Below are 27,652 nucleotides of genomic sequence, written 5' to 3' on the forward strand. Positions count from 1 at the left end.
CCGTGAATTGGAGACAACATTTGAGTGTGCAGGTGTGGGTCACGGAGTTCCGTGGGTGATCCCTGCATGCCTAGTGGATCGCATGCTCAAAATAAATGAGGGTGACAGAACTGCTTCACCCACCCAGCTTCCTCACATGTTAAAGAATGGTGGGGCGTTTGGCCTTTGGACCTCTTAGGCACTAATTAACTTTCTGTAGCTCTAACTTCCCTTGAAGAGCAAACACCGACTAGTGATTGGCCTGGATACAACACTCTGATAAAGTCGACGTCAGATCGCTGGCAAATTTTCAGATGCATGAGACTTTTATTTGGAAGTGAGGAAAGCTAGGCTGAGACATATTCCTCAAAGTACATAGTTTCACAAAGGGAAGGGGAAGGAAAGAGGAGAGAGAGAGAGGTCTTGGACATGGAAGACTTCTTCTGTGTGGAAAGGCCCAGGTTTGACCCCTGTGTGTTTTTACGCTACTGGATCTTTTACCCTAGGGACTTGAAGGGTTAATGATGAGAAGATTTTTAGCTGTGATTTCTATGCTCTCACACATCTTTAAAGCCCTTAGCTTCTCATTTGTTTTTCAGTCTCTGTTTTCTCTCCCACTTGAGACCTGGGGGAGCTTGGCTTCTTTGGGTGTCTTGCTAAGTATTTATCGCCTCTTATGTAGAATTTACTTAGGGCTAGCCTGCATTGTTCTGAACCTACCTTACATAGTCGTCACAAATCCCTCGTGATTTACTCTTCCCCTTATTTTACAGACTGAGAAGTGGGGATTTTTGAGAGGCCGAGTAATTTGCCTCCAGCCACACAATGTGGAAAAACGGGATTCAGATGTCGTGGGTTCTACTGGAAAGCTGGCGCTCTCAATCTTTCCACCCTGTTTCCCTTCCGTTTGCTGTGAGGGCGGCTACTCTGGGCTTTTTCATCTTGTGCAGAGCACAGGACCAGCAGATCTCCTAGGTGTTCAGTCATCCTCAGAGGTAGAAGGGAGGATGTGATGGTGGGGCATCCCTGCCAGCTTCCCCAGGAAAGTAAACATATACAACCAGAGACCTACGGCAGAGACTTAAAAACAGGTACACACAAAGCAAAAAGGCACATTTTACAAAAGCACATTCAACCCAAGTGATGTGTGTTCAGCCGGTTGGACGGATCCTCTTGTGGGGAGGGAACAGGAGTGGGAGGTAAAATTAGATGATAACAAAGGATTGCATAAAACAGAGGGGGCTTAGATGAGACTAACGGCAACATAACGGGGTGACCTGGGAAATGTAATCAGTACAGTCTTCTCTTGCAAAAGGTAAGGGAAAGAGCAGAAACAAGGCCAGAACAAAGAAACCCGGGCTAACATGTGGAATAAGAAGGAAAACATGCGTGGATGGGCTTTAAAGTCAGCCCCAGCCACATGTAGGCACTGACGTGGCTCCAGCAGGCATTTCATTTCCGTCAGAGAAGAAAAGGTTTGAGGTCCCGTCATTCGTAGAGCAAGTGCGCATCCATGCATGAGAACAGAGTCAGATTGTGCAAGACCAGAGGACAGAGTTAACTCGCAGATAGCAAAGCTGAAGTTCACAGTGGCCAAAGGACTTACTTGTTCAAGGTGGCCTGGCTGGTTCAGGGTGGGTCCTAAGTGACAATCTCATTATCCCGCCCACTGGTCATATGATGCTGGGGTCATGTACCATGTCTACTCCTTCATAGTCTTAAAGAATTTGGGATATACTTGCTTGATCAACTTCTCTTCCCTTTATTACCTTGTCTCTGCAGTGTATTTTATCTATCTATCTATCTATCTATCTATCTATCTATCTATCTATCTTGAAACAGGGTTTCTCCGTGTAGTTTTGGTGCCTGTCCTGGATCTCACTCTGTAGACCAGGCTGGCCTCGAACTCACAGAGCTCCGTCTGGCTCTGCCTTCTGAGTGCTGGGATCAAAGACATGTGCCACCACTGCCCAGCTGCCTCTGCAGTTAATGTTAATGTGAGGCCAATGTTAATGATCATGGTAGTCAATATTAAAGTATTCTTCGATTCTCCAAATGCTCTGTAAGGAAATCAGCCAGGTATCACTGCTTTTCACCCTAGTCCATTCAGCTAGAGTACCTAGATGAGTGTACACCCATAGCTCTTATTGTTGTACTAGTATCATAGTTTGGCCAAAGCAGAGTGGTTCCATAAGACATTTTCTAGGGAGTCATCTATAGCCAAAGTTTCTATGGAAAAAGCCCTTTGGGGTCCTGGACTAACATCATCATAAGAGAAGGAATCGGAGAGCTAGTCCCTGCAAGGTAGGTCCTCTGGGTAGCTCTGTGGTATTCCAGCTTCTCAGCCTTGCAGGGGTCCTGTCACCTCACCCAGAAAAAAAGAAAAAGAAAAAAGCAGTGGGGAACTTACCAGGAGTTGAATGTCATGGCCAGAGAGGCAACCCTTACCAACCAGGGGCTCTTATCTGGGAGGAAGAATGCGGACACACAGGTAGTAGTGTATTAAGTTCCATACAAGGACAAGGATAAACGTACTGTTTGCTTATACTGGATCAGGTCTGGCCACGAGAGCTTCTCAGGGGAAGAGGATTCCGACAGCAAAGAAATAAATCACAAGTGGAAAGTTGTACCCCCTCCAAAGGCAGCGTCCAGGGGACCCCCTCTCAGCACCACCTGCAAGGAACTGCTTTAATGGAGTGGAAGATGACACTGTTCAGATCTCAGCTTCCAGATAAGTACAAATTAGGAAGGTGACTAGTTGAGGTATTATTTATAGAAAATTTTGGTCAGCAAGCATTTGAGCACATTCTCCGAGACCGAGAAGATGAAAATAGTCACTAATGACGGTGTCTAGAGTGGATGCAAAAGCACACTGTGCCTGCCCCAGGAGAGTGTATGAGCTGGGCATCTCCAAGGGGGATTTGGTAGCTATTCGCCCCCTTGAATGTGGAGGTAAATTCATCAGAACTATGATAAATCACAGGCAGAAGGAGAACATCCAACCTAGGCAGGGATAATGCAAAAAATTTTAAAAATTATTTTACCGGGAATTATTGAGATGAGTAGAGAGTTTTGCAAGTCAGAGTAATCTGAAAAAGCAGTTGAAAGCCCAGCGTTTCTAGAAGAGAAGACTCCTAGGCACTATTCCTGCCTACACAGAGAGTACAAGCTTGATAACGTCTGAACACCCTGTTTCGTATCTGAGCAAGTTCATGTGGTCGTCAGAGTCAATGAAACTCTTAACAGAATTGCCACATCTCTTTGCTGGACTGTCCTACCTAGCAGATTGCTAATTTTCATTTCTTTCAAGGAGACAAGCAGAATTACATCCAGACAACTTGAATTTTTCAAATATGCCAATCTGGAGACCAATGTACCGATGGTGGACAATTTCTTACATTTGTGATATATTGGCAGTTTATGATATGGTTTCTGACATATGTTTTTAATCTCACAGTACTGTTCAAAGGCCATCAGAGCTGACATTGTCACACTCTCTATCCCTTTTAGAGACAAGAAAACGGAGGTGCTAAGAGCTTATGTGATTGCCTGGGAATGAGTGGGTAGGAAGTTCAGAGCTGAGATGTGGTGATTCTGATGTAAACTTCTGATCAGTGTTATTGAACCCCAGTCTTGCCCTCTAAATGTTATGCCATATAAAACATACACAAACAAGCAAAAACCCAAACAGTCACAATTTTGGTTTTCTATCAGTAGTTCATTGAGTGCCTTGGGTCTTGAGAGGCGGCTGACCTCTGGGCAGAGTGTAGTCCAAGGCCAAGGCCTGACTCTGTTCCCCTGAATGGGAGTCTCAGTCAAGGAGCATGCCACCCCACGCACACATTCTTATTTGCACAGAAGGGATTGTATTACAGGGTCATCTTTGTTCCAGTCCACACTTCCGGGATCATTTGCATACAGAGAAAACTGTGTTCAGGGGTTTTCAAAGCCCGGTTGACTGCTTCCTTGTTTCATCATGCATATTTATTTAACCCGTGGTATACCAGGTTGTAAAACTTGGATATGGGGTTGGAACTACGAGTCTGAGAAAACTGAAGGTATAAACGGGGCAGGGTGTTTCTGATAGAGTAACACAGTCAATGCTGTCACTGTATTCCTGAGAATGGAATGAAGCTATGTCTGTCTGTCTATCTATCTATCTATCTATCTATCTATCTATCTATCTATCTATCTATCTATCTATCTATCTATCTATCTACCTGGAACAAAGCTCTATCTATCTATTTATCTATCTAGCTATCTTCTATCTATCTATCTATCTATCTATCTATCTATCTATCTATCTATCTATCTATCTATCTATCTATTTATCTATCAATCATCTATCTATCTACCTATCATCTATCTGTCTATTGAATTTGCTATAACTTAAAGGAAGGGCCTTAGCTATTTCTCTTTGCATTATGCTCTCATTCCCAGTTCAACAACCTGAATGAGACTGATTCATAGAAGACTCAGCGAAGACATTGTTGTTTGCATCAGTGACTAAGAAACCCAGAGGCTTGACTGCCTGGCTTCTGCTAAGCTGCATCCCTATTAGTGGTTTAGAACTTGAAAGAAAACAAAACCATTCTTAGTTTAACTTAGACACTCCAGCCAGTGCAAAGACAGCCAGAGCTGGGGTCTCGACTGCTCTGAACTAACCCCAGGGGAAGGACAAATGTTCTTTTACTTAGAAACAGAATTAGTAACAGTTTTATTTTCTTCAAGGATCTTCTGTTCATTAAAAAGTAAAAGAAAAAAGAAGCATATTTGAAAAATTCAAGTTTTTAGATGTAATTCTGCTTGTCTACTGAAAAGAAATAAAAATGAGCAATCTACTAGGTAGGACAGTCCAGCAAAGAGATGTGGCAATTCTGTTGAGAGTTTCAAGCCTGCAGGATGGCTCAGAAGGTCAAGGTGCTTGTCTGCTCAAGACTGGAACTTGAGTTCCATCTCCAGAAACCATGTAAAAGTGGAAGCAGACACAGCAACATGTTCCTGCGCCCTCCGCATGCGCATTGCGACCTGCATCCCCTCACCTACATTGCGTGCACACATCCACAATAATAATACATCATTTAAGAAGAAAAAGAAAAGGAGGCTGTCAGTTGCTTCAAACCCCAAGCCTACTCTTTAGGATTTTGGCACCGGCTACCTTCCTTGTCCGTCTTATAGATGGGATGATGCCCAAAGGAGTCCTGGCGAGTGGAGCCAGGGCCTGATAGACAAGATACCAGGAATCTAAGGACCTTCATTTCTTCAATTCACATTTGCCCAGCCCCCAACCTGACTCTTCAACTGAGAAGAACTGCAGTTTGCTGTGTCAATAAAGGCTGTGGCTTCCTTTGTCAACACCCTGGCTTTCTCGTCCTGTGACAGACCAACAGTAGGCACCAGAAGGCTGGTTTTAGTACCCTGGGAAACAGTACACATTGGAGAACCTGCCCAGAGCCGGGCTTTGGAATCTGTCTTTCCTTCGCTCACTTGATTGTCACACAACAAACATCAAGTTCCTGTCATGCCTGTCGTCCTCTTTTTGACCTGTTTGACTTTACCTTCAACCTCTCACTGGAGTCCTACCTCCTCTCTGGATCTTCTCAAAATGTCTACCTTAAAAGTCCTTATGCGCTTCTGGGTTATCTCAGTCAGTCGTCCTGGTAGTCCTGGACCTGAGACTGGGCATGCCTCGGCCCCACAGGGGGCTCCAGGCAAGTTACTTTACATGGGAGGAAGACTCAGAAGGGGATCCTTGAGTACAAGGTAGAAGAATGAAAATACTTGGTGGTGGTGGTGGGAGGCAGAAGTGATGGAGGCCAGAAAGGAGTGTCCAGCCCAACCTCTTCAGAAGGGCCAGAGTTGGCTCTTGGTGTCTGCAGATTCAGCATCTGCAGATTCAACCAACCATGCATGTCAGCTACTACGTAGTTAGTGCGATGGTTGGATCTGGGCAGACATCTACACACTTTTATTTCTTGTTATCATCCCCTGCATAATACGGTATAATAACTGTTTACATAGCATTACTTTGTATTAGGTATTGTAAGTAATCTAGAGATGATTTAAATATATAAGGAAGTGTGTAGGCTATATGCAAATGCATGCATTATATATAAAGGACTTGAACATCTGGGATTTGAGTATCTGTGGGATGTCCTGGAACCAATTCTCCACCTCCACTTCCACCCTCTCCACCAATACCAAGGCACAGTCTTATTTCTGCAGGGAATCAGCCTAGTTCTGGCAGTGTGCGCTGAAGGAATACAGAGCTTATACTCAGCACTAGGATGCTACATTTGGGGGGATACAGGAAGATGGATTCTAGAGGGACCAGCCTCTGGCCAGTGAGACGGGGAGGTGTTTAGAGTCCTTTGGGAGAGCAGCAAGCCAAGAATCACTCACTGGCATGGGAGGCTTCCACAGGTGAGGGGGTGACTGAACAGCAGATTTCCTTAGCTCCTCACACTCACCAGCGTGTTAGCTTCCAAACAGCACTGCAGTCCCACAGCGCATGCACTCGCTGTTGCTGGGTAGGCCCTACCGTGTCTGTGGGTACTTCCTGTTCAGTGCAGGTGGCCGAGCACTGGGGCGCTCCAGCGCTCTTGCCTGATGGAGCTTGGGCTGCAGTTGCTGGATGTTGAAAAGGAGATAGGTCTGGTCTGCAGAGCTAGTTCCGGGACACCTAGGGCTATGCAAAGAAACCCTGTCTCGAAAACCAAACCCAGACAAAAAATTAAAAAAAAAAAAAAAAAGAAAGGAAGAAAAAGGAAAGAAAAGGGGAAAAGAGAATTTAATATTTATTAAAACTGTCGATACTGTCATACTTTGTTCCTCATGGTCAAGGTCATGCCCCTACCCCCTTGCCCTATTTATGATCAAGGAGGGAGTTCTACAGGTAGGAATTGTAGAAAGAGGTTGAGTTGGGTTGTTTTGAGAAACACTAATAACGATAACAAATGGCCTCCGAGTGTCTGAAGAGAGTTTTAACTCCAAGCACCTCACTAAAACTAAATGATAAAACTAAGATGATAGCTATGTGCACAGATTAGCCAGCCCAGCCACGTTTGCATGTGGCTTTTTCAAAGGACTCCACACCTCTTTGAGGTATTTAGCTCCGTCACACTGACATCAGAGATAATGGACGAGGATTTCGGAGACATTTGAAAAATGCTGAGAATGTCTTTTGATTTCTTCTTTTCTCCCCACTCCCTGTTTGTTTCCTTTCTGGACGTTCAAGTGCTGTTGCCGTGTTTCCAGAAAAGCCCCAAGACTCCGAGATTGTCCAGCCTTCTTCTCAGAATCCTTGCTTGTCATGGAGCTGGCTCTGAAGCCTGTCAGGGTCCTCTGGTTAGTGTCTATCAGCACGCAGCCGTTGATGGTGGCTTAGAGAGCTGATAGGTGGGCTACAGGGGATGACATTTCCTGCTGGGTAATGGCAGGATATGCTACCAGGATGGTCGGCTGCTTGATGCATGTCCATCCCGTTCTAAAGCAAATGCTCAGCACCGTCCCTGATGCAAAGTGCTTCGTCTTTTCTCCCAGAGGAAATACAGCCTGGTTCACTCTTCTCCTAACCTTTTAAATGCAAAGGGCAGAAGAGAGCTAGGGCCCTGGATAATGTCCCTTGCTTCTAACACTATCACCATGTACCTGAGGGCACCTGGCTGGATTTCACTCCATGCCCCCTGTTCCTGGCACACTGAGAACCTCAGTGTGATCTGCTGGGCTGAGGCGGCTCTTACATTTTTGGCAGGATCCTTCCACAGCTACAAAGGCCGCCAATATTTCTGGCTGTGGCTCAAGATGCCCTGTTGGTCCTCAGTGCTTGGGCCTGAAAACCGTTGTCCTTTGACAGACTTATCATGCACTGTATGTTCTCACGGCAACTCTCTCTAGGCAGAGAAGTCATCATCGTGATGTCCCTTTCCTGAAGCTGTCCTCCCTCTAGTAGGGTCCATGTGGAGCTCATAGGGTGAGAAGGCATCGTTGACAAACACAGGTCCAGTGGAAGGACAAGGGCAGCAACATCCAGACTACTTTACAGGTCCAATGGGAGGATGCTAAGGCTCCAGGATGGAATTCCTGGCATATGTGAGGCCCTGCATTCAATCCCCAGAGATGCACTCAACAAACAATGAGCAATCTGTGTTGGTTGGTCTTACTAAATAGAAGTTGCACTGAAAGTGTAGGACAAAGACCAGAAGTCTTCCTTTATTTGTTGTTGGGTCCTAGAGATGATTGTTTGAAGGTTGGATGGGACAGAGTCATGCAGAGCACCGGTCAGTGGGGAAGAGTTTGGAGATATTGTTAAGTTGCTAGCTCCTTTTTAAAAAAATTTATTTATGTGCATTGGTGTTTCACCTGCATGCATATCTGTATGATGGTGTTGGGTACCCTGAAACTGGAGTTACTGACAGTTGTGAGCTGCCATGTGAGTACTGGGAATCGAACCTGGGTCTTCTGGAAGAGTATCTAGTGGTCTTACCCTCTGCGCCATCTCTCCAGCTCAGTTCTTTTTAATGGCTGCTGCATACTAGTACTGGACTTTATGTGACTATTATACTTTCTGTTTGTTTGTTTGTTTGTTTGTTTTTTATTATTTTGAGACAAGGTTTCTCTGTGTAACAGCCCTAGCTGTCCTGGAACTCACTTTGTAGACCAGGCAGACCTTGAACTCACAGAGATCTGCCTGCCTCTGCCTCCCAAGTGCTGGGATTAAAGGCCCAGGACACCATTGCCTGGCTGTGACTATTACACTTAATACAGACTATTTCCCTTTACCTGCATGACAGCCCCATAAGGAAGAGATGCTGTCTCACCTCAACGGCGAGGATGTTGAGGTCACCTCCTTGAGGTCTACCACAGCCAGCAGATGGTAGAGCCAGAGTTAGAAGTTACATAAGTCCCCATAGCCCACATCATCCAAAGCAGATCAGCCACTTGGGCTCAGGAAGCTATGAGGATGAGTCAGGCCCTCTGGGATTCCTGGCTGTGAAGTCTTCAGGGGAATGGTCTGAGTCATGAGGATCACAGGATGCCTTCCTTACCTTTGAGAACCACTCAAACATTTGCAGACTAACTTGCCACCGCCTCTTCCATTTGTCTCTGACTCAAACGCATTGAGTGGTTATCAGCATCTTGCTAATGAGAAACATCACTATGAAGAGACGAAGGCTGGTCTAGAACTCAGAGCCTCCGATGGCTATTCCAGACCTCCGTTCTCTGTTTATCAAAGGAAAAAAAACATTTTTATTAAACGTCGTCTGAAACACTTGCTGGAAGCCCCCAAGTTAGCAGTGTTACAGGGTTGCTTTACATTTGTATGTCCCATGTGGAGCACAGCATGTGACTCATTGCAGAGATACTTGACATCTTTGGACCAAGGTGTGTCAGTATTTGGGGTTTGCCTAAGAATCAATGAACCCCACTACCCTGGCTCCAGAGTCGTTTTTTAATTGAAAATAGAGTATTTTATACAATATATTCGGATCATGGTTTCCCCTCCCCCAACTCCTCCCAGATCTCCCCCTGACCCCCACCCACTCAACTCTTTCTTGCTCTTTCTGAGTCATTCTTCATGGCTCCTCCTCCTCTTCTTTTTCCTCCTCCTTCTCCCCTCTTCCTCCCCACTCCTTTTGTGTAGCTGTTAGGAATTAGAATAGTCTGAAAGCTCTTTATCAAACATTGTCATAGGTAGAATCTGCTACGTTCCCTCTGCCACCACCCCCCCACTGCCGTCCTCCCCCATGTCTGGATTTTCTCTGTTGCCCAAGGTACACATGAAGAGGTTCACTCGTGAGACCACTGAAGTGACCAGAGGTTGCTTATTTCCTAACCGTATGCTGAGTGAGAGCAGATGAGAAAAGGAAAGGAAGAATTGAGTCATGGACATGAAAAGAGTAGGGGACACCGGGCCAGCACTCAGGGTTGGATTCTTAGATCCAGAACCTGCTCTAGCTAGTTTAAACACTTAAATCCATGGAGGGTGTGTTGTAGCAGGCTTCCTTTCAGACCACCAATCAGCTCTCAAATCACAACACGGAGACTTCTTATTAGTCGTGAATGCTCGGCCTTATCTTAGCTTTTATTTTAATCTGTTTCTCTTTATCTACTTCTTGCCTCGGGGTTTTTTACCTTTCTTTCTTTCCATCCATCCTACTTTCCTACTTTTCATGTCTGGTTGGCTGGTAGCTGCCTGGCTTCTGGGCCCAGGCCTCTCTCCCTTTCTTTCTCTCTCCTTCTCTTTCTTCCTTTGAGCCTAGCTTCCTCCTCCTCCTTATTCTCTCTGCCAGCCTGTCTTATCTATCCCACTACTGCCTAGCCATTGGCTGTTCAGCTTTTTATGAGACCAATCAGGTGCCTTAGGCAGGCAAGGTGAAATAGCAACACATCTTTACATAAATAAACAAATGTAACACATCTTTACACAGTTAAAGTAAGATTCCCCAACATAAACAAATGTAACACATCTTTGCCTAGTTAAACAAATATTCCACATCAGTGGGTATAGACAGTAGGGTCACTGGAAAGCCTGATGAACATGCTTTAGACTAGGCAGAGCTCCTAAAAAGGACTTCTAAAGCCATACAGCAGCACTGGGTGGCCAAGGGAGCTTCCTCCTTCTCCTGCATGGTGAATCCATGGCTGCTACACAATTACATTGTGTTTAGGGGAACTAGTCCTTCCAGATTATGGAGCCAATCACAATGCCATCACTGTACCAGTGGGTGAGAACCATTCCTCTCTCCTCTGGTTCACATCACAAAAATGGTTGCCTTGCACTCTGCCTCTCTCCCACACAACTCAATTCATAGCTAATTTCTGATACAAATACAGCTGAATGGTAGATACTGAATAATGCGTCTTCAATGCCACCACACCAAAAGCTGTGTTGGTCCCCAACACAGCAGTGGCCAGAGGTGGGGTTCTGGAAGTGACTGGCTCATGATGTCACTGACACATGAATGAATTAATCTGTTTTACGAATTCATAGCTACCATGCACATTCTCCTGGTCATCATGGGCTAAAACTTCTGGAATGGCAAGACAGAATAAATCCCTCTTCCTTAAGTTTTGTCTTTCAGGCATTTGTGACCAAGATGCAAAGTCTAGCATGCTCCTCCTACTTCCAATTACTCTGTTCTCAGCTACTACTTTGTGTTGGATGAAGTTCTTACTTGGTAAATATAATAGTTAATGTTCATTGTCAGCTGGATGTAGAGTCACCTAGGCAACATACTTCTGGGCACATCTGTATTACCAGAGAGACCACTCTAAATGTGAGTGACACTGTCCCATGGCCTGGGGTCCTCAATAGAATAAAAGCGGGGAAAAGACAAAGCATGAGCACCATCTCTCTCTCTTTCTCTCTCCCCCCCTTCCTCCCTCCCTCCCTCCTTCCTGACTATGGATACAAGGTGACTCCCTACCTCACCCTCTTGCCACCATGATTTCCCCACGATGATGGACTGTATTCCCTCCAACTGTGAACCAGAATAAACCCTTTCTCCCTTAAGTTGACTTGGTGAGGTATTTGGTTGCATCAACAAGAAAAAACACTAATGCAGTGGATGAGCTAAGCTGTGGACGTAGCTCTTGATGGTTTTGTTTGTGCAAAGTCATACAGACATTGTCACCATGGAGGTATCCATTTTAAGAGATGCCCCACAGGGTCCCCAGCATTCTGGATCTATTACTCTCTGCCTTCAATGTGTAACAATCACCTCTTTATCAGTCTATTGTTTCATAACCACAAAGAGCCTAAAGTAGTTAGATGGCCAGCTCAACTTCTAGATCAATGGGAGCATTATTTTGTCTACTGGGGAATCATGACTTCTATAGCTTTGGAGCTTAAGGTCCCAGGAACAGGAAGCAAATATTTTTCAAATAGGTCATCAGATGCAGGAGTGAGCCAGCATGTACTGCTAGGTTTAGCATTCTGGCTATGGGGCAGACATCACAGTTTATTTGTTGATCATTTGAAACATCCTACATTCTACATCCTTGCACAGTGTTGTCTCCTAGGATGCTCTGTTACTGGTTGGTGGTCATGTCCCTATTCTAGGAGGCCTTGTGCGAATCCTCTCATTCACTTCTTTTTCAAATCATTCATTATTGCTTTCCTCAAACCCCCTAGTTGCTCACTCCCCCTTACGTGTGTGTGTGTGTGTGTGTGTGTGTGTGTGTGTGTGTGTGTGTGTGTTGTACAGGTGCGTCTGCACATGTGCATACAGTGTGTGTGCATTTGCCTATGCATGTATGTACAGAGGCCAGAAGTCAACATCAGGTATCTTTTTCTTTTAAAATTCACCACCCAGAGACAGGAGTTCTTATTGAACCTCTCACTGACAGACAAAACTGGCTAATTAGCAAGCTTCCCAGCCCCTCTTGTGCCTGTTCCCAGCACTGCGATCACATCAGCTCTAAGACACAACATGCGAAACACAGGGGCCACGAGAGGCCAGGGGCAGTGCACAGAGAGGGAGTCCTGGGCTGTGGCTGAGAACGTGGAGCTAAAAGGAGCCATGGCTTCGTTCTCAGAGCAGTGTTTGCGGGCTCCCTGAACTGAAGGCTCTTTGTCTGTGAGTCCCTGGGCAGAGTAAGGTGTGGGCTTTTGGGAGTTGATACTAAGGCTCAGAAGGAGAAGCTTGGCCCTTACATGAATGCACAGACATAACCATCTCAGGGGCCCATTTGCAATGGATGGCAGAAACACCAAAACTTGTCATGTCAAGTGCTTTTTGCTTCGGAAGCTGAGATGGGCCGGGCCAGTCGATAGGGCAACTGGTATTGACCAGACACTGTGATTGTTTTGTGCCCAGATGTGCTTGATTGCTTGTATCTATGTAGCTCTTTGAGAGCAGAGACCAAGCACTTGCAGGCTTTGTAATAACTTCAACACCTACCTGGGTGACAGACACACTGAGGGACCTCAACAGATAAGACCTTCGTAGAGGTGACCAAATGGTCGTGTCTACCATGTCAGTCCTCACTATTGTCTCTTCCCCATTTTCACTGAAATAGATTATTTCACAAATAATTAGAATTGCTGGTAGAAGCAGGGGATGGCTGGGATTGGAGACTTGCTAAAGGAAGAGGAGAAAACGAGAAACAATACCCTGTGTGTTTCCTGGGATGGTGCAGTTCTAGATGGAGCCCCGTTATAATATAACAAACGATACAACAAGAGCTTTGAAAACTAGAGTCCTTCTGGTATAATGCCCTGCTCTGGTGGAAAATGAAGAAAAATTTTGGTGGGAGAGGGGACGAATCCTAGACTCACACTACCTAGTTTTGACCTTACTTACTTGGACCTGTGAGCTTTCTTCAGTTTGGGTCAAATGCATTTTCTTTCAGTCCTAGACACCAGACAAGGAGCTAGAGATGTAAAGATGGGTGGTATCAATGTCCCAGCCTTCCTATTGGAGGAGACTCACATCTAATGAAACCATGGCTCTGTCTCCTTGGAAATGGCCAGAAGACACAAAACTCTGGGAAAAATGTGGGATTCTAGAGTAGTGTTGTGTGATATTTTGTTTGTGTTCTGACAAATGAAGCCTGCTTGGAGTCAGAAGGTGGAGATAGCCGCTAGTTAACCATAGAGGTCTGGAGGTCTGTACAGAGGGGAACAGGAAGTGATAGGCGGGGTGGAGACAGGACCTCAGCCCTTTTGGACTGGAGGAAGGGAAGAGGAAGGAAGTGACTGTGGCTGCTCTTCTGCCTCTCTAATCTTTCAGGTTTCACCCCAGATATCTGACTCCTGGTTTTTATTGATAAGATTAGTTAGATTTATATCACAGAGTAACATACAGGAATGATGCTGTGTGACTAATAACATGGGTTTGGTTTCCTTATAAAAGAAGCTCCTGGAGAGGAGACATAAAGTCAAGAGCCCAAGAAAACTCAGAGAGCCTTGAGGGCAGGACAGTAGCTACTCTGTCTTGGGGTGTCTAGGTTTTTTTAGAGGACACAGGAAGTGACCTTTAAGCAATGGATATTTTTACAGCTAACAATGAGGGGGAGCTATTCAAAGACAACAAGAGACATCCCGACACTGATAATGAAGGACAGCATGCATGCACATTTATCATTTTGAAAAACGGAAAATGGCCCCTGACTAGGGGTGGATCACTGCAGAGAACTGGACTCACAGTCACAAACACCTGCCATCAAAAAGCAGAGGCCAGAAATCACAAGGGGGTGCCTCAAAGCACAGGAAATAGAACACCATCTTCTTAGCATGGTGGCAGGTGGGTGGGGGTGGCCTGAGACTGGGAGAACACAGAAGCTGAAAACATATCACAATGCACAGAAGTGCTCTTTGGGCAGGACATTAAAAACAGCGAGACTTCAGAAGTCAGATAATACAGGATGCCCAGCGTCCCCCCCCCCACTCTTTATTCCCTCCCCTGTTCTATGTCCTTTGCACTCACATGTCCTTTGCACTGCGTCCACAGCAAAGTCGAGTCATTGCAGCTAGTGGGTCTCCTGAGCCACCTCCTACCCTAGGCTTCGAGAAACTGCCCCAGACTCTCGACTGTCTCAGCTCCTTCTAGTTTCTAGGAATCCAGTTACGGTCATCTCTGCCACGGTCAGAAGACAAAAGGCTCTATATGGTAAGCCGAGACCATCGGGGGGGGGGGGGGGGGGAGGACAGCCAAGGAAAGCAGGCTGTACAAGTGATAATGTGGCTTCACAAGAGACGTCTGGAAGACCTTCGGCATAAGGAAACCCAGGCAGGCATTACCACGCTTTCACAGACTGGGGTCAGACGTAGGATGCTATTGATCCCAAGGGTTTGTATGTGCCGTGAGTTGTACAAAGAATAACCTTTGCTCAGGAACTGAAGAGGCGTCTAAAAGCAAGGTGTAAATATACTTGAAAGGCATTGGCGGTTTGAGGGGGCACTGTGATATGAGCAGTTGGATCCCCTGTGAAATGCAGAGTGGGGTCATTTGGACCGCATGATTTCCCAGGCCCCTGTTTTCAGACCTGTCTGTCATTCTGTGACTCTGACCACAAGTATGACGAGGGAAGAATTTTGTCATCTAAATAGATTTTCTTTTCTTCCCCTAATTACATAACATTGGGAACTAACTCCAAAGAGCAGCAGTTCTGTTAAAGATCAGTTTTGTACAATAACATGTGCTATTATGCGGCTTATTCACATACACCATTCAGGATATCGACTGGCACATTCTGCAGCCTATTCACACTTCACATTCTGGGTATTGACCAGTACATTCTGCAGCCTGTGCGCACATATCATTTAGGATATTGACCAGCACATTCTGTAGCCTATATACACTTACCATTCAGGATATTGACCGGCACATTCTGTAGCCTACACATACTTACCATTCCGGATATTGACCAACACATTCTGTAGCCTCTACACACTTACCATTCAGGATATTAACTGGGACATTCTGCAGTCTATACACACTTATCATTCAGGATATTGACCGGCACATTCTGCAGCCTACATGCATACACCATTCAGGATATTGACCGGCACATTTGTGGAGCATGTTACCACTCCTTTACTTTTAAAACGTTAGTCTCTTAAGGTTGTTCCCAAATCTTAGTATTTGAAAGCTCATTTGGCACCTTCCTACCACTACCGTTGTTTTAAATTAATTTAATTTGGGGGGATGCTTTTGGAGATCCATGCTCCATCACCAAGCCGTATCACCAGCCTTCTTTGTAATTTCTGTGTCTGCTTTCACGGTGGTTCATTCTCCTCACCGTCTTCCACACTTTTAATATTTTTCATTATGTTAGTCAAAACAAAGCTCGAAACAAAACATCCACCTTCTGTGGAGGCCTTTGAGCACCTCTTGGGCAGGGTTTTTAACCTTAGCATTCTACGAAGACTCACATTAAAAGCTCGGTCGACAGCCTGTGGCGCCGTTGGGAGACCGGGACCTTTGGAAGCAGGGCCAAATGGAAAGAAGTTAAATTATTGGGGGGTCATGACCTTGAAGAGATGAGAGACTGTGGCCCCCCTTTCTTCCTCTGCTTCCCGACTGACACAGGGTGAGAAGACTTGATGCTATAATGCCCTTGCCTTACCATAGGCCAATGGGGAGGCTCTGAAGCCGTGAGCCCAAATGAGTCCTTCTTCTTCCTAAGTTGATTATCTCAGGCATTTTCTCACAGCAATGGGAATTTAACTATAACAATTTGTTTGGGGCTTTGTTTTTCCAACTATATACGGAGCTCAAGGGGTGACTTGGAATGGAGCATTCCACCACGGCTTTGGGAACCGTCCCTGAGTTCGGGAGTTAACTTTGTGTCTGTGCTTACAGCCTCATCACCAATACTTTCCCAGGGGCCAGCAGGACTGGTTTCATTAGCCACTCCGTTTATTTCGGCCGCCACAAGAAGCCCACGGTCATTTGTCGCCCTGGTCCCCTACCCTCTCATTTCCACGCTGTCCTGTGCACACTAGTATGCTCACACATCTTCCCTCCCGAATCCTGAACTTCTGCCAGGCTTTTGTTGTCCCCAGCCAACAGCAGCACATATGTGCTCACAGCTCCTTAGTCTCTTCTTGGTACCAAGTCTCCTCCAAGGACAATGCTTTCCCGTCCACCCCTCAAAGGGTCTCGATTTGCCCTGCAAAGCCTTTGTACACAGTGAAGCCTGCCTGGTGGACAGAGAGGTCTATTCTGAGGTGAAAGAGTGTCTCTCCACACATACTGCCGACTTGGAATCAAATACCAGGTTACTCCCGTTGTCTCGGTCAGCACCTTTCTGTCTTAGTTTCATTTCCTGATGCCATGATAAAATACTCTGAGAAAAAACAAACATAAAGGGCAATGGGTTCATTTCAACTCCCAGTTCTAGGCGTCACAGCAGGGAAGTTGAGGCAGCAGCTGCTTGAAGTGGCCGGTCACGTTTCCTCCACAGCAGAAAGCAGGGGGGCTAAGGAACAAATGCATTCCTTCCCTCCTTTTTGTCCAGTCCGGGACTCCAAGCTTAGCAATGGAGCTGCCCACTTCTAGGCTGGGTCTTCCTGCTTCACTAACCCAGTTGAGACCATTTCTCATAGTGCGGCTAGAGGCTTGTCTCCCAGTTTGATTATACATTCAGTCAAGCCGATAACCTTCATTGTCACGGCCATATATTAACGTGTGATAACATTCTCTCTTCTTCTTCTCTGTTTCATTATAAAAATTATTATTATTAAAAATTTTAACCCCATTAAAATTAGTTTGTTATTAGCCTCATTCGTTTTTCTCCTGTTTTAGTATTTGGGGATTTTTAGAATTCTGATGGATAGTTATCCTAAAGCTCTGCGTTCCTGATGCTGCTGTTCTCTGTACTCAGCCACTCCCTTCCATGTGGTGTTCCCACTCAAACCAGACACCGGTAACTACAGCACTTGGGCATTTCTGTCTTCCCCTCCATTCTCTTCCTCCCTTTTATTCTGACTGTGCAGGTCAGGCCGGCTTCAAATCCACTCTTCGGCCTCAGCCTCTCTAACACTGGCGTTACAGGTGTGTGACGACACCACACCAGGATTCCTCTACATTTTGAGTTTCAAAACTTCAGATCGCCGCTTCCATTTTTTCCCCTTCCCTCACTCTAGGAGCCTGAATCCAGGAGTTCATGGCCTTCCAGAACCGCCCATCGCTTTATTCTGCCACTTATTCACTGTTCCCACCTCTCTGTGTCCCGTTTCCCTCCACGTTGGGTGGGCCAGATGGTTTCATGAGCGAAGGCACTTGCCAATAAGCCTGACCATCTGAGTGGACCCCCAGAACCCACACAGTGGAAGCAGAGAACTATCTTCAAGTTGTCCTCTGGCTTCTACAAGTGTGCCTCCCACCACTAAATAAATAGTAAAAATACAATAAAATTAACACACGCACACAAAAACACCCCATGGCTGACCTTTATGATTACTTTTTGGTAAAAAGCCTTTGGCTCCCCTGGGATCTCTTGGGCATAGTCTTTGATCAACGAAGCCATGCCCTCAGGAGAGCTGCCTGCTTTTCCCACAAGCACTCAGAGACATTCACTAGGTTCCCTTTAAAGTCTCCTAAAAATCCTCATCTGGATCTTCGTCGCCATCACCAGAACAGGATATAGCACACCCTAGCCACTCCCACACTCCCAGGCACGCCCACACTCCTCCCAGGCACGCCCACACTCCTCCCAGGCACGCCCACACTTCTCCCAGGCATGCCCACACTTCTCCCAGGCACGCCCACACTTCTCCCAGGCATGCCCACACTTCTCCCAGGCACGCCCACACTCCTAGGCACGCCCACACTCCCAGGCGCGCCCACAATCCTAACCAATCAGTTGCCCGCTTCTTCTTTCTTCTGATGTTCCTGTCTCTTTGTCTCAGCTGAGGAACTTGTTTCTTACCACCAGAGACTCCCTGAGGAGGCAGAAGAGCACGGTTGCAGTCGTATGCCTACCCTTTCGTCTCTACCCTCTTCCTACGTCTGCCCTTGTGTCCCCCAAACGCTCCCTTCGCCTCCCCAGCCACCGGCAGACTCTGATGCCCTCTACGTCACTCCTTTGGCTTATTGACCAAATGTAAACCCCCACCCCCTCTTTCTTTTTAGAGGCCATGGTTCCAGAACTTATCCCTTTCATATAAACATTCTCCACTTTAAAAGTTCCTCCACTTTCCCTAGCAGCTATTGCTCTGGCTGTTAGGCCCCATGCAAGAGAATTTCTTGAAAGCATTGATTGTATTCCCTGCACCCATTCTCTGTCAATTCCATTCTCTGGAACTTTATAAACAGGCTTCCGTGCCCGGTACCCACTGCACAGGGACCTTGCTGACGCCACATCACTACATCTGATAAGAGGACCCTGCTACTTCTCATCTTAGTTGAACTTGTCAACATCACTTAGACAAACCACTCCCTGCCCCAGGACGATCTCCTCCATTAGCTCCAGACACACTAGCTCTTCTTGTCTTTCTGTCTCTGTCCCAGTCAGTTCTTTCCAGCCTCCTCTCTCTTGCAGGTGTTTCCTTCTCTCTACTGGCTTCCTTCTGGTTGCTTTAAAACGTTTTTTTCTTTCCTCCCTTGGTGACGTCACTGATACCAAAGCTTTAAATACCATCTCTACATTGAAGGCTCCCAAATGTTTAATTCTATCCCAGATCTCACCCTAGGACTCCAGACCCCAAGCACGTTCCCAGCTGGAGCCCCCAACCTTCCCCTCTAAGTCAGTGCTCTTCAGGTAGCCTGACTTCCGTTGGCTGCAACTTCAACTCTCCACTGGCTCGGGCCACAGGATGTTAAGTCTTTATTCAAATAACCTCCCATGGTGCCTGCTTCTACCACATTACTTAAAATTATATGCACTCCAATCCACACTAACTCCTTTCTTGCCTATTTTTTCCATAGTCCTTATCTCCTTTGAATATTTTTATATAGTTAGTTATCAGATCAGTTATTCTTTGTCTTCCCGTTTCTACTTTCAACCTTGACTAGAGAGTCAAGAACCCCCACAATGGCAGGGATTTTATTTGGATTATTGTTGTCCATGCTCCTAGAATAGGGTTTGGCATAAAGTGAGTATTTAGTGAATCATTGTTCAATGAATGAAACCAGCCAATGGAGTCACAGTGGCCTGAGCCAGTTGCAGGGAACAGAGTAACCTTATGTGGTCATCACTGTCATCTCTTGGTAGTGAACAGAGTGACATGAAGTCGTGAGGAATAATGTCTGTAAGTAGAAAAGCTTATGTGATTCCTGAAGTGGGATGAATTTAATTGCAGGATTAGTAGTAAGGGGCAGGCTTCACGCTCTTCCTTTATATTCATTGCAAACACCAAACCGAGTCATCACTGAGTCTTAGGACGCTGTAGGCACTTACGTGATTGTTGCCACATGCCCAGTGGGTACAGAGCACCATGCTATCATCGGTAGGATTATGGGTCTGCATTTAGAGCATTCTCTGATGCTCACATCCTCCACGCTGTCCTCTTATGCAGTGGAGTCGTCGCTATCATGATAGTGTCTGCACAGCAGGTACAGATCGGCTGGCTCGTGGGGGCTAGTGAAGGAGCAACAGGCTGCAGCCACGTTGCCTCTTCCTGTGCACGTGGTTCGGACCCCTTCCAGGCGGCAGCTCTGAGCTGGCAAATAACCCGTTTTTGATCCGGACACGTAGGTTGGAAACTGCTGAGGAATGATTCCTTCCCCCGTGCGCTTGTGGATCCTTCAAGCAATTCTTTCTGTTCGGCTGTGGTGGTGGACGGAAGTGATTCACTCCAACACTGACCTGGCTATATAAAGTCACAGAACTCCTTCGCTTAGGTTACAATAAATCCCTGGCTAAACTCCAGGACACACACGGGGCTGGTGCTGGGGGAAGCGGAGCTGGGAAAGGATTTCAGGAACTTAGAGACTGGATGGAAGGAAGGAGGGTGTTCACGGAGTAAAAGCTGATGCTGCTGTAAGTCGTTTGCGGATGGGAGAGGGATATGGTGTGCATTCGGGGCTGCAGGGGCCAGGGAGAAAAGGAGGCGGCCCTTCCAGCTGGGGTTTGCAATCAGCATAGTTAGGTATATAACTACCTTTTGTAAATGGACTAGTCTTGGGTATTTAGTCACAGCAACAGCAAACGGGCTCAGACACTCACGTTCAAGTCCAGCTCAATGCCTCCACCTCTTAGACACTAACTTCCATATCACCCAGCCAGAAACAATGTCCACCTTTTCAAATCTCATCTCCTCCCTGATATCACCCCAGTAACAATTGTCACACAAACGTTCCACACCTTGGTATGTACTTATCTGCTACCTGTATTCTTCCTGTCCTTGGCAAAAAGTCATTCAAATGAGGGGACTATTTGTCCTTCCAAGCTTATATTTGGTAGACAATTGGGAATCATTTGCGCAGTGAGAGGAGAAATGGGTAAGCTTTTATTATATTTTGTTAGACTGAAAATATGTGCCCATAATGGGGGAAGCATTAGGGTCACACACTACTGCAGGGTACATGCTTAGGGCCTGTGTTCTTCAGGCACATACATGTCCCTTGTGAGTTCACCCAATAAGCAATAGTAATTGATAACATTTATAACAACATAGTGGTAAAACGTGATTCTCTATCTTCCCAGACTGTCTACCTCAGCTTTCTAATTTATAAAATGGGAATCAGGATATTATTATCTAATGTAGTGTAGAGGAAGTGTGAAGATTGTTCTAATTTATTAAATCTCAAATGTTATTCGTTACTTTGTGGAATGCTAGCAAAAATGCCTGAAGATCAAATTTTGAACACTATAGATTTTTGTCAGATGGGACCTGATTCCACAAACATTAAAAGAAAAATCTGAATTAATGTGTGTCTTCCAATCAGAGAGATGTGGTAAATGGATTACATAAATATTGCTATGTGCAGAATTGGATCCCCAATTTGTATGCTGAAGCCCTAACTCTTGGTACTCACAATGCAGTGTGTTTGGACCTAGTATCTTTCTAAAGGCAATCTCACTGAAGTAAGTTTATAGAGTTGGTCCAGTGTAAGCAATACCCCAGGAGAAGAGAGGAACAGAGCACAGATATCCACAAGGAAGACCATGGGGAGATGAAGGGAAGGAGGCCATCATTAAGCCGTGGAGAGAGGCCTCGGGAGAGATCAATCCTGGCTGTATCTTCACTTTTGACTTTTCATTTCTAGAACACTGAGGAGTTCTTTTGTTGTCGTTTATACCACTAAGGCCCACAGTTCTTTCTTATGGCAGCCCTAGAAAACAAATACAGACATCTTATTAAAACTGTCTAGGACCACAGGGCAACATGTGGGGCAGCCCTGTGGCATGAGGAAGCCCTCTATCCCAGCCTCAACTGGGTCCTTGTGGGCAGTGACCTCAGAACTAGCTTAACCCTTTCTTACCAGTTGGCTTCCCAAGCCATTCATATAGAAGTCAATTGTTCTCCCGGGACACATGAGCTTTATGTGAACTATTACCGCAGATACTTGACATCTTATTTAAACAGTTTCCACGTCTGAGGGCATGAGGGAAATGTGTGAGGAACTCCTGAGTATCAACACACCATTAGCAGAGCGGTGACGACAGCCCTTTGCCACCCTTCGCTCAGATCCTCTTCAGCAAAATTGACAACGGGTACTTGACATTAAGAGGATCTCTAAGGTCAGATCGTCTCCATTAATTAGGTCTGTGAATGGGCCCGGCACCCCCCTCCCACGGTTTGGTTTTGTTTTTTTTCTAGCGTGGTTTGACATTTGTGCATAGTATTAAGAAAGATCATAGAGACTGCGCTGTGCCTGTTAAGAGGTTCAGCTCATGTTAGTTAATCTCCCGTGTGGTGCAACCCTGGCACCCAGACAAGCCCTCATTCACAGTGGAACAAAGCTCTGGTTATGTGTGTTGAAATTCCTTAGAGAAAATGTCTTGCAGGCTGCTGGGGAGCACATGAATGCTGGAAATCCTTCACCAAGTGTTGCTCAATGTCCTGGGAAGACGGTCGGCTGGCATCTGGAGGCTCACCCTTGAGGGGCATTGCTGTATACTGGGGCACATGGGACTGGTGAGGACAGGAGCATGGGCAGTTGGGTAGGTGGAGATGGGGTTGGATGTTTCCCCCTGTAATTTCCCTGGCCACACGGGAGCCAGCCCCAGACTCCCCACTTTAGGAATCCAGGGAGACTATCCAACTAAGAGCCGGCTTGTCACCGTGCCCACCAATTCCCCAGCTTGGGACTGGATTTTCCTGTTTCCCCAGAGTGTCGGAGTAAGCCTGGTGATTTGGGTGTCCTTGGCTTTGACTTAGAGAAGTAGGAGGGTGGAGAAAGGGAGGAAAGGTTTTAGATGGGCATCCAGGGATGCAATGGGTAGGTGGGAATATTTAGGTGTAAAACTGAACTAAGTCCGCATGGTTCCAGCTGTTTTGAGACGAGGCTAAGCACCCAGAGCAGTCGTTCTCAACCTTCCTGATGCTGAGGTCCTTTAATACAGCTCCCCATCTTGTGGTGACCCCCAACCAGAAAGTTATTTCATTGCTACCGCATAAACTGCAATTTTTCTACTGTTGCAAATCGCAATGTAAATATCTGACACGCAGGATATTAATTATGAGGCCCCCAGAAGGGCAAGAGGAGGATGGAAGATGAACTGGATGTGATAGGAGAATGGTAAAAAGAATAAGGCCAGTCCACTTAGAGAGCATGAAGAATGGGGTCAGACTGGTAGCTTACTAGGCCTCTGGACCATGTGTCATCATTTCCTCAGATAAAAAACATAAGCTTTTAGCCCTACCTCCAAGTCTACTGTATCCAAAACTGAACATGGAGCCCAACGATTTCTACTCCAACAAGGCCTACCAATGGATGATGCAGATAAAGACAGAAATTTGAGAAGCATGAGTCAGAGAATCCCTGAAGGAGGTACCAAGGATCTGCAGAACTCGGAATGCTGTGAGGGAAGATATGACTTTGGGAACATAGCCAGACATGGGGGAGAACTAAATATATATATAAAGGATGCGTTTCTGCTCCACACAAAGTCCATACAAAGCCAGAATGTGAGTCAGAATTATAACAGGTCAAAGCTGCTAGAGTTCCCGATAGCACCTGCCTATCCCCAAGACTTAGGGTGCATCTTAGCCAACAAAGGCAAAGAACAAGTAACGATGTGAATCAGCCTGAGAAATCGGACAGAGGGAAGTCACTCTGCTGAGATCCACGTGCAGGCCCCAGTGTTCACTTCTCACTCCATTCTAGCGGACTGGTTTGTCTGCTGACCCTCAAAGCAGTTTGCTGACGTCCTAATCAGTTAATGTGGCCTTAATCAGAAAGAGGGGCCATTGCAAATATAGTCAAGAGCAATACCAGATGAGATCATTCCAGATTATTCAGGTGAACCCCACATAGACTGACAGTCATCCATCTCAGACAGAAGGTAACGTGGGGGCAGCACCAGAGCCTGAAGTCACACAGCCGTAGTCTACAGAGAATAGAGGCCATCAGAAATTGGAGGAGACAAGGAAGGCATCTTCCTTTGAACCTTCAGGGAAGCCATGGCTCAGTTGCCTTCTTTGAGCTTGGACTTTTGACCTCTAGAACTAGGAAAGAATAAATTTTCCTTGCTTTCAGCCACCAGATTTGTGGCCACTTGTTATGGAAGCTCGAAGAAATGAACACACTTGACTTAGGAGGAAAGGCCAAGGGATTTGGAGTTCAACCGCACAAAGTCTTAAGCTGTTTGAATTTTATTTCTTGGATGAATTTCAAACTCTGAGTCACAAGAGTCCCCCTCTGGCTTGAGTCATTTATTACTTTATCTGCCTTCCGTGAGCATCACGGTTTGGTCCTCTGGGTGAGATGATTCTCTAAGTTACCTCAAGCTTTGCCATCCTGGTGTTCTGATAGAGACGAGGCTGGTAGGCTATTAGTCCAAATCTTTGAGGGCATCTTTGGAGATGATGCAATCTGCCATCCTTTAAACAGGGTGTCCTTTAAACATTTACCATGGAGGATGGAGAAAATTTCATCCTGAGCTGCAGCATGATGCCGTCGTCAGAGCTGTGCACTCCAGTGTTTTGCTGTTTTGTGTTTTTCTTCCTTAAACAGAGACATGAAAATAATGGCACACTGGCTGGATTTCCTTTCCTCATTCTTCATAGAGGGTGGGAGGATATGACTCTGGAAAATTAACGTTGAATGATTGTGAGGAAGAAGGAGACCTCCCCGCAAAGAGCCACCTAACCAAGCCCACAGTGGGGATGCCATCTCATTGGGTCACCACCATCTGCACGTGAGGCATGGATGACGGTGTGGAACTGCCTTCAAGTTTTGCACCAGGACCAAAACAGAACAGCCTCTGAACTTGGCCTGTCTCCAAGGCTGCATGTTCTTCAAGGAAGTCCCCAGTGCTAGCCACTGTGGCGGAGAAGTCTATGTGAGATGCATCAGCACTCACTCTGTCCAAGGGGACTCATTTCTAGAGAATCAATAAGCGCCCAGTTAACTATGTGTATGCTGCGGCTGATGTTCCTAATAAGATCCCAAGCATTCCCTTTCCCCTGGGCAGAAGCCTCCAGATTCCATTTCCCAGTGCTGGCAGGTGTGCTGGGTCCCATCGTTCAGTGTTTCCCCACTTCTCTGACTAGGGGCAGAGGGATCAGTGGTGGCCTAAGTGTGTTGTATGTGTGTGATGGTCAGCTTTTCATGACTGTAATGAACTCCTGAGGCAGTCAGCTTACATAGAGAAAAGGTTCCTTTGGCTCATAATTTTACAAGTTTCAATCTGTGACCCATGGACCCTGTGACAGAGCACAATGGTGGGAGGGGGTGACAAGACAGTTCACCTCATGCTTGGGACACAAGGGAGAGAAGGAAAAAGATCTGAGACGCCAGCATCCTCATCTAGGGCTCTCCTTTAGTGACTTAAAGATGCCCCCTACTGGGTGCCACCAGCTTCTAATAGGGCCAAGCCAATGGACCTTAGGGGAACACTGAAGAACCAAGCTACACCAGTGTGCACATGCACCCTGTGGCTCTGCAGCTGGGGTGAGGAGAGGTGACTCCAACTAGGGCAAGGCCCAGGTGTGAGAGACAGAGTTTGTCTTTGGTAGCCTCTCGCTACCTCCCTACCACAGAAATCCAGTTTCCATCCACTTTTGCTTCTCCAGGACACCCAGACTTCACACTTTCCTCTTCTTGCCTATCGTCTCTATCAAAGCACATCTGTTTAAAGCACTCTGACCCTAGTGCTTTAAAGTTTGTACTTGTTGAAGAATAAAGGCCCTATCTGCTGTTTTAGCATGCTATTATATCCAAGTGAGCTTTCTGAAATGTAGTCCCTTTTTTAATGCCCCAAGAGCAAACATATGCTGGGAACATCAGACTTGAGGTGAAGCTGGTGGTGGAGAAGAGTCTGCTAGTGTCCTTGACAGATGTGATGGTGACATGTGTGTCCACAATCTACACCTGTGGACTCAGTAGACCTTGGACCACACAGACAGCAAATGAATGTATTTAGACAATGGGTTTCAGCTTTACCCCAAAGCCAGTATTGGGAAACAAATGTTCACAGAGCTCCTCTTGAAGGACCCCTCTTGGGAAGAGCTGACAGGATCAGAGTCCCCTCTGATTCTGACCATGTTGGACACGTGGGACACAAACCATCCATGCACTTCTGGCCTATTACTTAACTCTTCTCAGCTGCTTTTATTTGAAATATTCTGTGAGTCCGATGAAGGCAGTGTGTAGCCACAGAAACCTCTAGTCTCAAAGTAAGGAAAGTCCAGCGGCTTCCCAATGTCAGACCTTGGAAATCTCTCCAAGGAGGGACCTGGTATCCCCATCTTCGGTGAGTACTTGTGGGCTCTAAAGAGTCCAATCATCGTGAGAACAGATCCAGATGGTATCTCAGGCATCCTCTGACCATCTCTCCTGTGACACTGTCCAGAAGGTCTCTAGGTCAACAGGCCGAGTACAAATATTGGGTTTGTACTTTTCCAGTAGTGGGTCCTTGGCAAGCCACATCTCTTTCTGCTTCCTTTTCCTCAGCTGTGGTTTAGACAGAAGGAGTATACCCACCATGTAGTTCATACTTTATTGTGGTGTGTGTGTCCCACGAGTAGGCTAGGGTCCCCTTGTCTTCTTCTCAGTGCAGAGCTCAGAATAGCCCAGCAGCAGATGCTGGCCTAGTGAGCTCATTTCTGCCTCTGTCACATCTCAGCCTCTGCCTCTCTGAATTGGAATGCCACAGGGTTCTGTTGAGACATAAAAGCTGGTCTCCGGTGAAGAGCCATACTCTCTCTCCCCTTTCCTCGGGGACAGATGTCTATGGTGTGAACATAGGTCAGACCAAGGGTAGCGCTTCCTTACCAGCTCCTAGGCAAGCCAGATTCTTGGGAGTACAGGTGGGAGGTCCTGGCATCAGGACAATATTCTCCCTGCTGCAGGGCAACTGTCACTAAGGATAGCAAAGACAGGAGCATTGTCCAAGGGTGTGGTTCACGTCTCACTTATTCAGTGTTGTTTCTCATGGAGACTGTGGTCAAGTGACCTGGAGGTTGACCAAACTGCCAACAGGGAAGGGGCTAGACTGCACGAGGTGAGAATGAGCAAGGGAAGGCCCGACCTCTCCTCTCAGGGACGCTGCTCTGGTACCTGTCCTGCCTTTAGCTTTCTTGGACTGTGAGATCCAGAGCTTCTCATGCTGTGACAGTCAAGGTCGTAAAAGACAACTCGGGAGAAGCTATGGCACCTTGGTTGACTTAACCTTGGAAGTCACAGAGTATCATGGCTGCCGTAGTCACAAGCCTACTGTAGAATACAAGCACATCTGCCCATGTCCCCATTTTCTTGATTAAACTACCACCTCCTCTAATTCCATTATATCCCTAGGGTCAAGCACTTTATCCTTCTTGCTGGCCTCTTGAATGTGAAAGACCACTAAGAAAGAGAGGAACAAAATCCCAGGGGTCTGTTAGCCTCTGGCTAGTGTCTTTCTTACTGCTCTTATCTTGGTATCAACTTGTCTTGCTCATTCTCCACAGAGAACAGGTCATCTCTGGATGAAGGATGCAAGATCTACTTCACAGGAAGAGTGGGTAGGGTGGGGGACCCTGTTGCAGCCATGCCTAGAAATCACATTATTACGTTATTAGAGAGACTAACCTGTTCCCTGGGTCCTCAGGCAAGTCCAGAGTCTTGCTGAC

At 46.3% G+C, this 27,652-nt stretch overlaps 1 long non-coding RNA gene across 2 annotated transcripts in view; it reads left to right on the forward strand.

Annotated features, from left to right (window-relative positions):
• LOC121823422 (uncharacterized) overlaps positions 1 to 27,652 on the forward strand; it is a 138,259-nt gene that overhangs the window by 27,542 nt on the left and 83,065 nt on the right. For both annotated transcript variants that reach the window (XR_013045354.1, XR_013045355.1), the window contains exon 2: positions 14,542 to 14,594. This is a non-coding gene — a long non-coding RNA (uncharacterized LOC121823422). The remainder of the gene's footprint in view (positions 1 to 14,541; positions 14,595 to 27,652) is intronic.

Source organism: Peromyscus maniculatus, chromosome 17, assembly GCF_049852395.1.
Source record: "Peromyscus maniculatus bairdii isolate BWxNUB_F1_BW_parent chromosome 17, HU_Pman_BW_mat_3.1, whole genome shotgun sequence".
NCBI classification, from domain to species: domain Eukaryota; kingdom Metazoa; phylum Chordata; class Mammalia; order Rodentia; family Cricetidae; genus Peromyscus; species Peromyscus maniculatus.